At 39.2% G+C, this 16957-nt stretch overlaps 1 protein-coding gene and 2 pseudogenes across 2 annotated transcripts in view; 1 reads left to right on the forward strand and 2 right to left on the reverse strand.

Annotated features, from left to right (window-relative positions):
• The window catches only part of ASXL2 (ASXL transcriptional regulator 2), a 153952-nt gene that overhangs the window by 73060 nt on the left and 63935 nt on the right, over positions 1 to 16957 (reverse strand). The window lies entirely within an intron of this gene.
• LOC140713301 (uncharacterized) lies at positions 294 to 14251 on the reverse strand (annotated as a pseudogene).
• LOC140713391 (prostaglandin E synthase 3-like) lies at positions 12879 to 16798 on the forward strand (annotated as a pseudogene).

Consider the following 16957-nt stretch of genomic DNA (forward strand, 5'->3'; position numbering starts at 1 on the left):
ACGCTTCTGAATATTTATTTTATATGTAGCAACTTGGTTAAATGTTTATTAATTCTAATATATATGTACCATCTTTACTAGAATTTCAGGTATATAATAATCTATAGAAAAATATACATGTATTATTTTCTTAATTGTAATCATATTTCATTTTCCTGTCTTTTTGTACTTATCTAACAAAACAAACAGCAACAAAAAATTATTAAATAGGTATTCATTTGTCCCTCTGCCTTTTTTTTTTTTTTTTTTTTTTTTTGGAGACAGGGTCTCACTCTGTTACCCAGGATGGAGGAGAGTGGCATGAACGTGGCTCACTGCAGCCTCAACCTCTTGGCCACAAGCATCCTCCCACTTTGGCTTCCCAAAGTAAGTGGATTACAGGCGTGAGGCACCATGCCTGGCCTGTGCCTTTCTTAAGAGAACAGCACCAATATTTCACCACTGAGCCCAATATTGGGTTTTTGTTTAAAATAATTAGTCACATATTAAGAAAGAGGAAAGAGAACTATAAATTAGATGCATGCTTTTTGACATACACCAAATGGAATCATATGCATTAAAGAGTTAGTATAGGCCAGGCGCAATGGCTCACGCCTGTAATCCCAACACTTTGGGATGCTGAGGCGGGTGGACCACCTGAGGCCAGGAGTTCGAGACCAGCGTGGCCAACATGGCGAAACCCCGTCTCTACTAAAAATACAAAAATTAGCCAGGGGTGGTGGTGCGTGTCTATAATCCCGACTACTTAGGAGGCTGAGGCAGGAGAATCACTTAAACCTGGGAGGCAGAGGTTGCAGTGAGGCAAGATCGCAACACCGCACTCCAGCTTGGGTGACAGGAGACTTGGGTCTCAAAAAAAAAAAAAAGAGTTCAGTATAAAATATCAAATTATAAATTGACTAGCATAAAATTAAATAAAATGTTTATCTCTGATAATTAACCTTTAGTTTTTATATAACAGGAATTACAAAAAGACCAAGAAGTTGGCCCAGACAGCCTGGAGGACAGAGTGAGACTCCATCTTAAAAAAAAAAACCAAAACAGTTGGATAATATTTAAATAAGAGTTTCGGAATAAGAGCATTATTAAAATATAGAACACAAAAGTACAGTAATAGGAAAAATATTGTTAAAAATCAAGTATTAGCATAAGACTAAGAGCTATAGTATTAGGTTGGTGCAAAACCACAATTAATTTTGCACCAATCAAACATTTTAAAATAGTGCTATAATACTAAAAGATAATGTTTCTACATCTAAGGAAAATAACAAAATCATCAGACAAAATATTATACTTCACATAAGAAAAAAATTAGGTAGCAAGCAAACACAGAGAAAGTTCATATGGAAGCAATGAAATGGAAACAGTGGTCTAGAGTCTCTGGAGATGTGTGGCATCCTTAAATGGTTTTTAAAAATTTCTCATAATACCTGAGGTTTAAGGCAGTTTACCCTCCATTTCCAGCTCTTTTCCCTCTCAGTTATCTGTTGATGCTACTCAATAACCAAAAATAAGCCTACGAGAAGAGGCTGTTGGATTCTTAGTCTATCTAAAGAGTTTGCTGGGGAGAGCTGGGACATGAGTCCACTGTCTTTTGGTACTGTGAAAGTGTCCAGGATCGAAAATTACAGAGAAAGTTTTCATCCCCCCAAAACATTGGTGAACAACAACAAAGGAAAGAAAAGCCTTTTGTAGAAGAAACTGTTGAGCATTTCCAAGCTGATTTCCATAGTCAACGTTTATCTAACTTGGATTTCCATGTTAAAAATATATATAATGTAATTCCAATCAGGATCCCAAAGTTTGTATCAAATAAATATATAAAAATTGCCAAGAAATTTCTAGGAAAAAAAAAATGATGGGAGACTTACTTAAAATATATTAACATGTACTCTTAGCAACTATTATTGAAGCAGTATGTTTCTGAGAAAAAAATCGTCAAATGAATACCCTCATAGACTGTTGGTGGAAGAAAAGAGAAAATGCAGAAACAGATCATAATTTAAAAGGTACCATTTACGTTTAGTAGAAAAAACAAGAGGTCATGCCATAGTCCCCTGTAGTTTGACTACCTGGCATCTGTTCCCTCTTCTTTGGAGATGGTACCTAAAAATTTCCTGTGAAACAAAACTTTTCTCACTTTCAGTCATGTGGTTGAGAGGGACTTAATCCCATGCCCATCCCAAGTAAATCCAAACTGGTTTAAATTAATCAGCTTTTACACACACACACACACACCCCACTCTCCACCCCAAAGAACAGATACATGACTTAGGGCCAAAAATCTACGGAGCTATTTACTTGGGTATGTGGGGGGGAAAAAACCAAACTTGTTCTCCAGGGAATCTTCAGAAAGGGATCCTTTCTCTTCCCTTGTGTGGTATTAGGAAGCAAGGCCTAAAACATTCACAGTCATTGCGTGAGCACAAAGGAAAAATGTGGAATTAGAATGGAACAACACACAAGACAGACTGAGGAGTGACACAGTACGAATCACAAGGAGAAATCCAACACCAAAAAGGGCAGAACTGAGAAAAGTCAGGAAGCAAATTTGTTTTTGTTTTTGAGACAGAGTCTCGCTCTATCTCCCAGGCTGGAGTGCAATGGTGCAATCTCGGCTCACTGCAACCTTCGTTTCCGGGGTTCAAGAGATTCTCACGCTCAGCTTCCCATGTAGCTGGGATTACAGGTGCCTGCCACCACACTCTGGTAATTTTTGTATTTTTAGTAGACATGGGGTTTCACCATGTTGGCCAGGCTGATCTCGAACTCCTGACCTCAGGTGATCTGCCCACCTCAGGTGATCTGCCTACCTCAGCCTCCCAGAGTGTTGGAATTACAGGTGTGAGCCACCACGCCTGTACAAAATTTTTAAAGTAGTATTACTTTTGCCTGTTGTTTTGTTTATTGGAGGGACTGGTTCTTTATTTCAAAAAGACACTTGTGCCAATATCTGGTATCAAAAGATTTGCACTATTGATTTGTCTTTCTCCCAATTGGCCCCAAAGAGACCACATCAAAGGAGTGTACATTTTAAGCCAAAAAGCTGCAGGATGTACACCTAACAGACCTCATTGAAACCTTACCAGAAAATGGGGATTGGGTAGGGAAAGAAACTTTAAAAGATCAGCAAACTGCCAGCCCACACACTGTACAGGCTGTCACAGCCAGACAGGGTGGCCATGGTGCCACAAACACAAAGAAGCAAAGCTTCAAAATAATAAAAAACTTTAAAAGTTTTGTACATAAGGTATTCAAGTTTTCTCCGATACAAACCACACTGAGACAGAACTTTTAGAGAGAGCAGCTTCAAACCCAGAAAAGGATAATGAGATGAGTTTCATAAGGCTAAATCAGTGGCAAAACATCATCTTTCAAGAAGGGAGGATAGCAATTAAGTGGTCACCTCAACATAAGGGGCACATGATCCATTCTGCAGTCAGTTGAGAGTGGGCAGAGATGGGACAAAAATTTAGTTTCAGAGGTCTTACCAATTTAATTTTCACTTCTAATGAAAAACAAACAAACAAACAAATAAGGTTGTCCAAAGATATCTTAAAGCTGAAAACCTGTAAAGCACATTTTTGTTTTGTTTTTGTAGTTGTTTGGCTAACTCCTCCTGGAATCACCATTCTGGTTTGGCTGGTACTTTTTATAGAGCAATGAGGTTTCCCATAGTGGATTCTTTCTCTGGGCTCTGCTTGGCTCTCAGTAAGGCAGGACTATACCTTTTCCTTTTCTCTATGGAAAGGGCAATCAATATGCATCAAGTTGAAAAATCACTTTCCAAAAGTGAGAAAGGAATAGATTGCTGCTTCAGAGTTGTGGAATTATTTGGAATGTTTTACAAATGGTTGCCACAAAACAACAAAAAAGGTATTACAAAATGTGTACATCACAACATGCTTTTAAAGGCATTATGCATTGTGCTCACATTCCCTTAAATGTTGTTCCCAAAGGTGTGCAGTCTCTAGCCCAGCTGGAATCTCTGGGAAGAGGCAGAGACAGTTTAGCGAAAAAGACACAGGTGAGGTGGGGGCAGCAAAAGAAGAAAGCAGCCTTCCAGTTAAAGATCAGCCCTCAGTTAAAGGTCAGCTTCAGGCAGGCTGGCCTCAGGCGGAATCAGGGTCAGAGGAAGGAACAGCAGCAGGGTGGGAATGGGGTGCTCTACATCTCATTCAGGTCAAGCAGAGTCTGGTCCAGCATCCTTTGTGTACAGAGTGCTCCTCTTTGGTGCCTTTTCCGTTTATCTTCCAAGTCATCAGTTGTCTTTTCCAGCTTGGCTACCGAACTCTCAGCAAACTCAGCACAGGTCTCTGCCTCCTTGAGTTTATCAGTAAGAATCTTGATCTCTTCCACATATTTGTCTTTTTGAGAGTACTCTTCTTCAGCAGCACTCAGACACTTGAGGTTCTGGTCCATCAGTCTGATCTGCTCATCCATCTCTCGGCAATGGGACTCTACCAACTCAGCTCGTTCCTCTGTGCATTCCAAGTCTCCTTCAATGATCACCAACTTACGAGCCACCTCTTCACACTTCCTACCTGCCTATTCTGCAATATGCTTAGCTTCTTTGAGTTGGATTTCCTGGAGTTCCATCTTTTAAGGTTCAGTTTTCAATAACCTTCATATCTCTCTCACTCTCATCAGTAGCTTTTTCTGCTTCTTCCAGCTTTTGCAGGGCAGTGGCCACACACGCTCCTAAGCACAGTCCAGCTCCTCTTCAACCAGCTGGATCCTATGGTTCAAGGAGGCCTCAGCCTGTTCCCGGGCCCACCTTTCTCCCTCAATTTCTCACTGGAAGCGCTCGGCTCTCTCCTCTGCATCATCTGCCTGCTGCTGCAGAACCTGGATCTTGTGCTTCACCGCCTCAATAGTGGTGATCCCAGCCATGGTGCCCACCCAGCTACTGCTCACACTCTGGATCCTGCCTCCTCTGCTCAGCGTTGCAGCTGCTTCTCACCATTGTATCAAGTCTTGCCTTGAGCCAGTACTACCTTTGAAATTTTGTTGAGATTTAAGTCACAAAAAGCTGAAAAAGTCCTAAATAAAACAGTTTAATAAAGTGCTAGAATATCTCATACATCTTGGGGGGGAGGAGTGCACACAGTATATACAACAAAAACATATTCCAAATGAATTAAAAGCCAAAGGCAAAATATAAAAGATTAAAAGAAAATAGTATAATCCTCTAGGCACGGAGGCTCATGCCTATAATCCAAGCACTTTGGGAGGCTGAGGCAGGTGGATCACTTGAGCCCAGGAATTCAAGACCAGCCTGAGCAACCCGTCTCTACAAAAAAAAAAAAAAAAAAAAAAAAAAAAATCAGCTGTGCATTGTGGCACACGCCTATAGTACCAGCTACTTTGGAGGCTGAGGTGGGAAGATCACCTGAGCCCAGGAAGTTGAGGCTGCAGTGAGCCATGATCACACCATTGTACTCTAGCCTGGGCAACAGAGTGAGACCATGGCTTTAAAAACACACACACACACACAACCAAAACAGTACAACTTAGAAGACAGAGAAAGCTTTCCACCAAAGAGAAAAATCCAAAAACCACAAAACAAAGAAATATATTGACTGTATAAAAATAAAAATTTCTACACAGGAAAAAATAAAAGCGACAAAACTACAAAACATATATGAAGCTAGAATAATTAACTGCAAAACATATGGCGGACAAAAGATTAATAATCCTAAGAAGATATTCTTTTAGGAAAACAAACAGCTCATTAGAAATAAATGGAAAAAGGACGTGAAAAAATGATTCATAAACCATAAATGTAAATTACCAATAAAATGTATAATAAGAAGCTCAAACTTAATAGTGGTTATAAAAAGGCAAATTAAATCAAGATGCCATTGGTCAGATGGAAAGAAATAAAATGATTCAAGCCATAGTTAACAGTTTTATACCAATTGTCAATTTCCTGGTTTGATATAATATATATTTATATTTATTTTATATTTATTTATATATTTTTTGAGATAGAGTCTCACTCTGTCGCCAAGGCTGGAGTACAGTGGTGCGATCTTGGCTCACTGTAACCTCTGCCTCCCAGGTTCAAGCGATTCTCCTGCCTCAGCCTCTCGAGTAGCTGGGATTAGAGGCACACACCACTACATCCAGTTAATTTTTGAATTTTTAGTAGATGGGGTTTCACCATGTTGGCTAGGCTAGTCTTGAACTCCTCCTGACCTCAGATGATCCACCCACCTCAGCCTCCCAAAGTGCTAGGATTACAGGTGTCAGCCACCGTGCCTGGCCTGATATTGTACTATATTTACATAAGGTATTACCATTAAAGGAAACTGGGTGAAGTGTAGATGGGACCCTATGTACTATTTTTGCAATTTTCTGTGAGTCTATAATTATCTCGAAAAAAAAAAAAGAAAAAAAAAAAAGGCTGGGCGCAGTGGCTCATGCCTGTAATCCCGTAACTTTGGGAGGTCGAGGCAGGTGGATCACCTGAAGGTCAGGAGTTCAAGACCAGCCTGGCCAACATGGTGAAACTCCATTTCTACTAAAAATATAAAAAATTAGTTGGGTATGGTGGCGGGTGCCTGTAATCCCAGCTACTCGGGAGGCTGAGGCAGAAGAATTATTTGACACTGGGAGGTGGAAGTTGCAGTGAGCCGAGACCGCATCATTGCACTCCAGCCTGGGCAACAAGAGTGAAAATCTGCAAACAATAACAACAGTAACAAAAAATGGATTGATTAAATCCATTGCTGACAAGGTTATGGGCACATAAGCACTCTTATAGACTGTTGGGAGGACAGAAAACTGCTGCCTTTTCCCGCATTACTCAATTCTGCCTTAGGAAAGTAATATGGAAACATCCACTAAAACTAAAAATATTTGGGACCACTGATACAACAATCCCACTTGAATCTGTCCTACGAAACCAAGGCCAAAAGACTTAGGGACAAATGAGAAAGGATTTACTCCATCACTGAAAGCATCAAAGCACTGAAAAATGACCTCAAACTCCATTAAGAGAACGTTGACCATGATAATAAAGTAACCAACAGGATAGAAATCAACAACAGCCATGTTGGCAGCTAAAGGAGTGCTACGTTCCAGGAAGCATTTTGGTTAGTCTTCACAACAATCTATGAGGTGAGTAAAATTATTACACCATTTTTACAAATGAAGAAACTATAGGTTTTCAATAAGCTGTTCAAGATCATATTATCAATAAATGGTGAAGCCAAGATTCCAGTAACAAGAAGGAAAAGAGAAACAGAACTAGAAAGAGATTACTTTAAAAAGGAACATATAACCAAGAAAAAAAATTTTTCAATAACCTAACTGGTAAATTAATGGTATTCTGTTCCAATATTAAGTATCTACTCTGTTTAGGGCAGTAAACTAGGATCGGTGGATCCACAGAGGGAAGCTTTCTTAGCTCAGAATCTAATAGAGAAGATAGGCAAGGGAGCAAACAGCCACACCACACTGTGACCAGTGCTATTAATATAAACACAGGTCCACAGTCCCTGATCTAAAACACTAAGGCCAAATGTTTCAGACATAAGAATTTTTTGGATTTTAAAAGGTAACATGATATGTCATAAATGACACTGCCATGGAGATTTGGGACAGCATCCCATAACCAAACACAATGAAACATATGAATACTCACACTAAGTGGGATAAACAAAGATTATATACAGTCTCATGTCAGTTCAAGAGAACTGTTGTTGTCAAGTGAGTCTGGTGCTAAATGTATGAGGAAACTTAGTTTTTCAACCATTGCGGATACTGTAATTATGGATAAGAGACTGCAAAAGTGTGTACATAAAGTGCTTTAAGTCAGAGAGAAAAAAAATCAATCTAGTCTAGGCTTAGTACTTAGAACAATAACAACAACAAATAACAACAAAACAGTCATTAAAGTGAAACCTATAAAATGAAAGTAAATGTCACACACATCTGGTGAAAAGATGTGGTAAGAATAACTACAGACTGTCATAATATTTTCCTTGGCAAATCTGGATATAATTTTCTTTGAAGGAAACAAAGTTTTGAAAAACCTACAAGACATATAGGACACAGTACCATTTAAAACAAAATTTAGACATGATCTCAGGAAAACACAAAAAGTCAATGAATCCTGGCAGTTTATTTTTACGAATAATAAAGCAATTAGCAGAGAAACAAAATAGAACACACTATCCATGATGGCTGGAATATATTTTCATGGGGAGGTAGAGCTCCAGAATTCTATAATTAAGTAAATATGACTGAATGACCTGAAGAAATAAGACATAGTACTGAGCTCAATAGCAACTTAAAAGTTCAAGTAAATTCAATAGGGTAAGTACTAACACCTGAAGCAGCTGTAGTAAGACCCACCTTAAAGATTATGTAACTATCACACAACAAGTCTGCTTCTAATTTTTCCTCTCCATGCTCAAGAAATCGGGGTTGAGGAGGTAGGGGTTCTTTCAAGGAAAAGAACTGTGCTATAATTTTATGCAGTAAGCACGTAAGCAAACATACTAATATGTTTTGTACATAAGGCCCAAAGAACTAAAGTGACTTTGACCATAATGCCAATGGCCCTTTTCAGTTCTCTCTGTAATAAAAGCTAGCAGTAGCTAGTAGGACTAAGAGAGCAGAAGTCAATAATTACACTGCTTAGATGAAGCAAATATAGCAATTAATGAAAGCAGTCATCACTGCATGGTAAAAGAGCCAGATTTAATGATTCATACCAATCTGAATACAGACCTGACCGTAGCCTGGGCAAGTCATTTTAAACACCTTTAATTTACTCATCTGCAAAATAGAAGTAATACTGCCTACTGTGTAACTCAATTGTGCAGATCACAGATCATGTACATGTATATGTATGTGTCACAGAGTCAAGATTCAGTAACTACAGCAGTTACTTTACGAACTTACTATCCTATCCTAGTTAGGCAGTGTTCCAGTGTTCTCTATCTCAAGTGATAGTAATCTCACCCTTTCACACAACTGTTCTCCACTCTGAAGCCAGAGTAACCTTTTAAAAATAAATATGATCATACTACCTCCTGTCCAGCTTAAAATTCATCCATGATACCATTATGTTCTTAGGATAAAGTACAAAATTATCAAAATAATCTGACCTTGACCATTCTGCTACACACCTCTCTGTCAGCCTACTCTACCTTTCTTTTCATTTGGTAATTTAAAATTCTTCTGACTACTAGGCCCGACACTCTGCTTGCAATGATAACCCTCACCTCCTTTTCTCCTAACAACCTCCAATTCAACTTTTCAGATTTTAGCCTTAATGTCTCTTGCTAAAAGAAGTCACTTCTATGTTCTATAGAATCCTATACTTCCCTGAAACACATATTTATAACTGCATATACTGCAAGGAAAAAAATCTGACTGAATTGTAAGCCAGCCAGACTCAGTGATGAGTGATTTTAATGTCTCTGAAAAGTAGAATCTTCTCTTCTACAACTGAACCCAGAATATCCAGCTCTAAGGCCTGTGAGCAGTCATCTTGCAATTATGATGGATAAGCCTACTGAGAATGGAACAAAATTGAAGGAAGCAGAGCTGAGATACTGATGAAACTGACTGGAGCACTTGGATAAAGTTTTGCCTGTTTTTTTCACTTGCATTAAATGATGAGTTTCCCTCATTGTTTAAGCCAGTTTACACTGTGTTTCCTGTCATTTACAACCGGAAGTATCTTAACAGATACAAAGCACCTACATAAAAGCAATCAAATTTACAGAGATATGAAAGAGAAACAGAAGAACAATACAGGAGAATATTCACAGGTAAACCACTCTCTTCTGTAAATGAGAAAAGATTACCCTTATGAATCAATAATGTATATCACATGATAATGTAAGAGGCAAGATGCTATCCAAATCTGTACAGACTAACCCCAAGTACTCAGATACTCAGAAATATCTAACTTTTTCCTAAACCTTGGCTGGGTGCAGTGGCTCACACCTGTAATCCCAGCACTTTGAAAGACCAAGGTGGGCGGATCACAACCCAAGAGGCAGAGGTTACAGTGAGCCACTGCACTCCAGCCTGTGCGACAAAGCGAGCCTCCATCTCAAAAAAAAAAAAAAAAAGTTAGTATTTTCCTAAATCTTAAGCGTCAAGGATAAGAAAGAATCAAACCAAGTTCCAGGCATTAAAAGCCAAAGTGGCAGCTTGAATTAGTGTTTCTATTTCATCATTCACACCATCGTGTGACCTTGCAGTACATTAGAGTAAGTTAAATATATTTCCCTGCCACAATGATGTTGGTCTTCGCCACAAGGCTTGATTTGATCAATGAAATAAGAGACGTGACAGAAGCAGAGCTAAAATATGCTTGTTTGGCTGACTCCTGTGATTGCCATGAGAGCAAGATTCCAGCAGAAGAAGAGAACAATCCACAGCCTACAACAAAGTCTAGCCAACAATAACTAAGTCCCAGTTAACCTAAAGACATGAGGAAAAAAAAAGTTCTTGTTATAAATCACTGAAATTTTAAGATTATACTGCAAAATATTGACCAATAAAGCAAGCACAGTATAATGAAGGAAACATTTGCTTTCTTAGCAATACTCACTGCCAAAGACAGTAAACAAAATTCGTAAAAGTATGAATGAAAAATTTTATATCTGGCCTAGATGGCATTCAAACAAAGAGGCAAGAGAAAACATTCTTGGCTGGGTGTGGTGGCTCACACCTATAATCCCAACACTTTGGGAGGCCGAGGTTGGCAGATCACCTGAGGTCAGATGTTTGAGGCCAGCCTGGCCAACATGGTAAAACCCAGTCTCTACTAAAAATACAAAAATTAGCCAAGCATGGTGGTAGGTGCCTGTAATCCCAGCTACTCGGGAGGCTAAGGCAGGAAAATCGCTTGAACCCAGGAGACGGAGGTTACAGTGAGCCAAGATTGCGCCAGGGCACTCCAGCCTGGGTGACAGAGCAAGACTCTGTGTCAAGCAAAACAAAACAAAACAAAACAAAACAAAACAAAACATTCTTAAGCCCACAAGAACTGAGGGAAAAAGATCATCCGTAAATGTAAAAATTCTGATGATGAAATCCAGCCAAAAACAAATGCACCAAAGTAAACAAGAATTGGACAAAATATTTTCTGAAAAAAAAGTGGAATACATTTGCAATTAGGTAATACATAAGAAATGTAAATGTTTTGTACTTTTTTCAACTTTCATTTTTAAAATGACAATACACTTTCAGAATTTTTCTATTTTCTTTTTCCTCAACTTCAGAGATCATTTAGGAATTAACACTACCTCACAGTGAAGAAACTAAAGCCTAGCAACTTTCTTGGTTTATTCAATTAAATGCAATAAACAATGGTTATTCCTACTTAAGAGTTTTTCAAGGTATTTCTTCAGTGTACATTTTTTTCACTGATTAATTTAATTTGGGTAGGGGGTTATCAGGCATCATTTCTATAGGGAATATTGAAATAAACAGTCCGGAAATATACAAATAAACTATTAAAACAAGGAAACTTCTGAAAGACAATAGAGCTCTTTTTCAAAATCACTTTGTCACAGGGCATGCTATTAAAAACAAAACAAAAACTAGAAGAGCAGGTAAGAGGGGAAACTGCATACAGATGGAAATGAAAGACTTTCACTTAAAAAGATACACTGAATAGCAAGGTACTTGTTCACCAAGTACAAGATGATATACTGACGAAGAATGAGAACCCCAGATGCCCACAAATACAAACGGAATGAAATACATAACATTCAAAGATCAAGAGACAAGCCAAAGATGAAGCTGAGAAAACCAGTGGTTTTAGAAAGAGTGTTTTTAGATCATATCACCACAACTTTTAATCATTTAAATTACATGGTAATGATTTTTAGGGGAAAAATTAGCTCTTCACTTAAAAAACATTAATATAAAAGCATTTTTAGCATTTTGATGGTAACTTGAAAGTTTGCTACATCAGAGTATATCTTCAAATAGAATTTCAAAGGCTTTGCAAACCTGTGATAGAATGGCTCACCTGTTAAAATGTATCGTTCATCTAGAGTATATTTGACAAATGACTTATTATACCTCAAATCCTGTTTAGAAGTCCATGCTGGGCCACATGGTGGCTCACGCCTGTAATCCCAGCACTTTGGGAGGCCAAGATAGGTGGATCACTTGACGTCAGGAGTTCGAGATCAGCCTGACCAACATGGCAAAACCCCGTCTCTACTAAAAACACAAAAAACTTAGTTGGGCATGGTGGCGGGCACCTGTAATCCCAGCTACTCCGGAGTCTGAGGCAGGAGAATTGCTTGAACCTGGGAGGCAGAGGTTGCAGTGAGCCGAGATCATGCCACTGTACTCTAGCCTGGGAGACAGAGTGAGAGCTCATCTCAAAAAAAGAGAAACCCATGCTAAAGACTTCTCTAAATGCTGTTCTTAGAAGGATTAAACTGTTACTTATCCTAAAGCAATAAATGACTATAGTAGAAATAACCCAAAGGATAAGAATCCATGAGTTCATGTTGATAAGATTAAATGAACAAATCAATGAGTGGGGGAGAATTACTTGCAGTAAAATTTCAACAAAAAAAAATATATACCAAGAATAATAGAATTAGAAAATCACCATATGCGGCAACAGCGACAGTAAGTTTCAGGTAAGATTAGTGGATGCTGTGGTAGACAGACCTAAAACGGCTTCCAGTAATCCCTGCTTCCTGGTACTCATGGCCCTACATAATCCCTTCTCCTGTAGTGTGGGTAGGGCCTGTAATCTGCTTCTAATAATCGAAAAAGAACAAAGGTGATAGGGTCTCACATAAGTGACTATTTCACATATCACTGCAGTGTTCTCGCTTGGTGACTCTTCCTTGCTAGCTTTGAGGAAGCATGTGGCCATGCTGGGAAAGGCCACAGAACTCAGGACAGTCTCTAGCCAACTGCCAGCTAGGAATCTAGACCCTCAATCTGATAACCCACAAGGACTGAATCTTTCCAACAACCACATGAGCTTGGAAGCTGATCATTCCCCAATGAAGTCTTCAGGTAAAAACTCAGCCCTGACCAACACTGTTGCATTGCCGAGGATCAGGTAAAGCCACGCTCAGACTCCTGACACATAGAAACTGAGATAATAAATGCATTGTTTTAAGCTGCTAAATCTGTGATAATATTGTTAAGCAGCAATAGATTAATAACAACATGCTAAAATTAATTGGCAAAGGTACAGTAAGAAACAAGATGTTTACAGAGTCTCAGAGTATCTTTACCCCAAAATACTTATCAATTACAAAGGGGAAAAATGGTATCTTTACAATGAAGAAACTTGGTAGACATTGCATAAGCCAAGTAATCACAGTTACCATCACCAATACTGTGGTACACTGAAATCATGGGCCTCCAGATATATTGTGGTAAAAATGTCCTTTCAATCCTGTGACATTCCTGCCAAAACTGCACAACTTAAATCTAATCATGATTAAACACCAGAAATAAAAATTGAGAAACAATCTGCAAAATAGCTGGCCTGCACTAAAAAAATGTCTAGTCATGAAAGATAGACTGAAGTACAATTCCAGATTAAAGAAGAGTAAAGATACATGAAAACTAAATGCAAATACAACATGTGATCCTGGATTAGGACATCAGTGGGAGAATAACCAAATTTGGATAAAGTCTGATTAAATAATAATATTTTGACAATGCAGATTTCCTGTTAACTATTTTACCCTATAGTTACATAAAAGAATGTACTTGCCTTTAGAAAATATATTCTGAAGTTTGCTTGCTTGACTTATTAATTAATTAATTTATTTATTTATTTAGAGACAGGATCTTGCTCTGTCCCCCAGGCCGGAGTGCAGTGGTGCAATCATAGCTCACTGCAGGCTTGAACTCCTGGGCTCAAATTTAATTCTCCTGCCTCTGCCTCCAGAGTAAGTGGGATTACAAGTGTGCGCCACCACACCTGGCTAATTATTTTATTTTATTATTTATAGAGATGGGCTCGCTTTGTTGCCCAGGCTGGTCTTGAACTCCTGCACTCAAGCAATCTTCCCACCTCAGCTCCCGAAGTGCTGAGATTACAGGTGTGAACCACTGCATTCAGCCTACTCTGAAGTATTTAAAAGTGAATGGGGCATTATGTCTACAATTTATTATCAGACATCTCAGAAACACAAATTAGATAGATGTTAACATTTGGAGAATCTAGGTAAAGTTTATACAAAAATTCTTTGGACTACTTTTGCAACTTTTCTAAAAGTCTGCAATATATCATATAAATAAAATTAAAAGTTAAATAAATGCATATGATTTTTTTAAAAGTATATATATGAGAAAAGTCTATACAACAATATGGACCAATGAAAAGAAAGAAGTACTGATCAATGCTACAAACATGAACTAACCTTAAAATACCACATATTATATGATTCCAGTTATACGAACTTCCAGATATGGCCAAACTATAGAGACAGAAAGTAGACTACAAGCTGTCAGGAGGAACCAGCATTACCTGTATCCAGTATGAGAGATCTCACTGGGGTGACGAAAATATTCTAAAACTGGATTATGATGATAGTAGCACAACTCAGTAAATTTACTAAAAACCATTGAATTGTGCACTGAAAATGGGTGGAGTTTCTGGCCTGGTGTGGTAACTCATGCCCAAAATCCGAACATTTTGGTAGGCTGAGGCGGGAAGATCACTTGAGCCCAGGAATTTGAGACCAGCCTGGGAAACATATGGAGAACCCGTCTCTACAAAAAATGTAAAAATTAAGAAATCAGGCCGGGCACGGTGACTCACACCTCTAATCCTAGCACATTGGGAGGCCTGGGTGGGCGGATCATCTGAGGTTGGGAGTTCAAGACCAGCCTGACCAACATGGAGAAACCCCGTGGAGAAACTCTATCTCTACTAAAAGTACAAAATTAGCCAGGCATGGAGGCGCATAACTGTAATCCCAGCTACTCGGGAGGCTGAGGCAGGAGAACAGCTTGAACTTGGGAGGCAGAGGTTGCAATGAGCCAAGATCGTGGCATTGCACTCCAGCCTGGGCAATAAGATCAAGATTCCGTCTCAAAAAGAAAAAATTTCAAAAATAAATAGAAAATTAGCCAGGTGTGGTGGTGTGTGCCCATACTCCCAACTACTCCAGAAACTGAGGTGAGAGGATCGCTTGTGCCAGGAGTTCAAGGGTACAGTGAGCTATGATTGTACCACTGCACTACAGCCTGGGTGACAGAGCAAGACCCTTTCAGGAAAGAAAGAAAAAGGGAAAGGGAAAGGAAAGGAAGGAAAAAAAAAGAAAATGAAGTGGAGTTTGGAGTTTATGGCATGTAAACTATACCTCAATAAAGTTGTTTTAAAAAGAAATAGAGGGGCCAGGCGCGGTGGGTGGCTCACACCTGTAATCCTAGCACTTTCGGAGGCCAAGGCAAGCAGGTCACTTGAGGTCAGGGGTTCGAGACCAGCCTGACCAACATGGTGAAACCCTGTTGAAACGTGAGCCACTGCGCCCTGCCTGTTCCCATATTTTCTATGGACATGTATATATTCTCCCAGGGTCAAATGAAACAAAATGTATCCAGAAAACAAAGCACTTGATCACCTGACCAACCAAAGGAAAAGAAAACCATTCCAAAACAAGTACCATAAATATCCACTTATCAAATAAGAAGCAGCAAGAAAATGAAAACACTGGAACAACTTAAGTCTTTCTGCTTTATTTAGAGTGTTCATCTTCCTGCTGTTTCTGGACCTGCACTAAGATGGACGGACACTAATGAATGGATTCAATATGGCACAAACTGATCTACCATCTAAAGAGTACAATAATGCCACTGCCACTCCTAGAACATCTCCTGCTTATCATGCAATGAGTTGCAAGTAATTCAGGTTATCTGGCGAACCAGATTTGACGGACTGAATCTCACTGGCAAGAAGCCTATCAACATTAATACTAAAAACGGAGTTGGGGAGAATTCATCTTCCGCCTTCACACAGAAATTTTGAAAGCCCAAAAATGATTATAAAAGGTAAAAGAAACTTGTAGTTAACTCTTTACTCTGCAAGGTTTTCTCTACATAAAAATACAACAATAGGTCCTCGGGCCCCTTTTCCTACACTTTCCTCTTCTCCCCGACTGGAGGGGCCGCTCTTTCTGCGCAGTGCATTCTGGGGACCGAGGTCGAGCCGCCGCTGCCGCCATCGCCTGAGGGGAGCAAGAAGAGGGCGCGACTGGGAAGAAGACACAGTCATCACCGGAGAGAAGTCACTCCCTAGCAGCAGCCGACGCCAGAGGCCCGCCCACCTGTTCGCCTGTCCCCCTGCCCTGTTCACCTGCTTCTGCAAAGTGGTACAAAGGGACTATGTCTTCATTGAATTTTGTGTTGAAGAGAGTAAGGATGTTAATCTAAATTTTGAAAAATCCAAACCTATATTCAGTTTTCTCAGAGGAAGTGATACTTTTAAGTATTTAAATGAAGTTGATCTTTTTCACAGTATTGATCCAAATGATTCCAAGCATAAAAAACGGACAGATCAATTGTGTGTTGTCTACGAAAAGGAGAATCTGGTCAGTCATGGCCAAGGTTAACAAAAGGAAGGGCAAAGCTCAATTAGCTTAGTGTGGACTTCAATAATTGGAAAGACTGGGAAGATAGTTCAGATTAAGACAGGTCTAATTTTGATCGTTTCTCTGAGATGATGAACAACATGGGTGGTGATGAGGCTGTAGATTCACCAGCAGTAGATGGAGCAGGTGATGATTCACAAGACAGTGATGATGAAAAAATGCCAGATCTGGAGTAAGGAATATTGTCATCACCTGGATTTTGAGAAAGAAAAATAACTTCTCCGCAAGATTTCACAATTGAGAGAATTCCTGAGTTGACAGCTCTAAAGGCAGATGCTGTATTTGCCTACTTTCACCCATTTTCCAACCTGTTTGTTTTTTTAAAAGGCTTCACT

The sequence above is a fragment of the Chlorocebus sabaeus genome, chromosome 14, assembly GCF_047675955.1.
Source record: "Chlorocebus sabaeus isolate Y175 chromosome 14, mChlSab1.0.hap1, whole genome shotgun sequence".
Classification (NCBI taxonomy): domain Eukaryota; kingdom Metazoa; phylum Chordata; class Mammalia; order Primates; family Cercopithecidae; genus Chlorocebus; species Chlorocebus sabaeus.